General features: G+C 44.1%; 1 protein-coding gene across 2 annotated transcripts in view; it reads right to left on the bottom strand.

Annotated features, from left to right (window-relative positions):
• TMEM177 (transmembrane protein 177) overlaps positions 1-1740 on the bottom strand; it is a 32392-nt gene that overhangs the window by 2310 nt on the left and 28342 nt on the right. The window contains exon 1 of one of the 2 annotated variants that reach the window (XM_005415774.2): positions 1-459. This exon is cut by the window's left edge and continues 45 nt beyond it. The exons of the other annotated variant lie outside the window; for it this stretch is intronic. The gene's annotated coding sequence lies outside the window, so the exon portion shown is untranslated. Of the gene's footprint in view, positions 460-1740 lie in introns of those variants that run through there. 2 annotated transcript variants of the gene reach the window in all.

The raw sequence follows: 1740 nt of genomic DNA on the forward strand, positions 1-1740 counted from the left end.
TTGCAGTGTCTCTTCTCTCAGGGCTTTCACATACGAGCTTCATAGAATCTTGCTTCAGCTGTTAAAGACACGAGTGTTTCCAGCTGTCCTCACAGGAAGCTGAGGTGGCAGAAGGGAATTGAGCTTTGATACAACAACCAAAGTCTGAGCGTGGAGTGCCATCAAAGGTGGGCCTCAGCTATGCTGCTGGGCTCTGTGTGGCAGCAGCTGAAGCAGGGACACATGCTCTCCTTCCACATGTGCTGAACAAGAACTTCTCACAGAGGGGCAGAGTGGACAACTGGGGTCGGTAACATCATCAAACAGCACCACAGGACATGCCAGGATACACCAGTCATGATCAACAGCAAATGAGAGTTAACCACAGGGAAACAAAAAGAGATCATTAAAACACCACCTTTAAATTAATATGTTATTACTACTCCTTCCTATGAAGATCTTTCAGACTGTAAACCCACCAGGGGAAGAATAATCTTGTTTAATATTTATGCTGCACTAAACACACACTGAGTGCTTAATAAAAACAATGATGTATGTAATCATACAGTAATTTAATATGTATTTCTTAGTGCAACAACTAGTGGTGTTCTTACATTCTGCTGAAAACAGAGGTGGTGAGTTTTTTGACAATATTATTTAAGAAAAACATGCTAACGAGCCAAGACCTTGGATGAAACCAAATTTCAGGAGAAAATCTCCTTGATAATAGAACTAAAAATGAGAAAATGGTAATACTTAAACCATTTTGAAGTTGATGACCTCTCAGCAAATCTGGTATCTAGATCTGATTGAAAAGATCATGTCATTTACAGTGCAGGGGAAAGCACTTCCAAGGGATGATTGTAGGGAGCCTATCACTTGATCCTCATGTGAAGCTGAGGCAGGGACTTCACAGGTTTCTCCTGTCAGAGAATGCCCTCCCACTGGAGCTGGCTACATAGTTTTAAGATTAGAAATGCTGCAAGGAAAAAAGTCCCTCTTCAGCTTACATCCACACCCATGTGGGCAAGGACAGACCACACTGAAAACTCCACTCTCCTTCCTTGCATTACCTAATGAAAAGTCCTCCCTTGCATGGGCAAATGTGATTGTGCACATCGAATGCAAAAGTAAGCAGGAAATGCCACATTTGTTTTCTCATAATAGTCAATACTCAGGAAAATAAAAGGAAAACTGCTCGCAATACATTTTAGCATTTATGCTTTCAAGCCTTCCTCAGGGGTCAGTGCAGATGCTCAGCTCCTGCAGATATCCCACTGCAACCCGAACCGTGCATGGCACCTTTATTTTATTCATCAACTTTGTGCAATTTATGTATGAGGAAAGCAACCGGAAACTGCAAAGCAATTTATATGGCCCATATCCTGCTAATTTAATCGTTTAGTAACCATGAAGCCATGCTTACAGAGGCCTCCCCCACATGCTGAAATACTTTCTATCTCTGCGGTGTCACAGGCACTTAATTCTCACTGAACACAGAGATCTGTATCAGCTAAAATTCAGATGGGGGATATCTGGGCGGGTTTGGCCATAATACGTGTGCATTACTGAATTTATTGCTTTAAAATCGCACGTAGTCGAGAGGAAAGCCCAGCTTAAAGCACGATCAATCAGGAAACTGGGCGCGGGCCCGACCCGTCTCCAGGGCTCCGGCTGTCACGAAATTAAAAACACAGAAGAGAAGGGTGACACAAACGCACACCCCCGGCGCCCCGCCGCGGGAACCGCCCGGTCCCCCCG

This window comes from Geospiza fortis, unplaced genomic scaffold, assembly GCF_000277835.1.
Source record: "Geospiza fortis unplaced genomic scaffold, GeoFor_1.0 scaffold112, whole genome shotgun sequence".
Taxonomy (NCBI): domain Eukaryota; kingdom Metazoa; phylum Chordata; class Aves; order Passeriformes; family Thraupidae; genus Geospiza; species Geospiza fortis.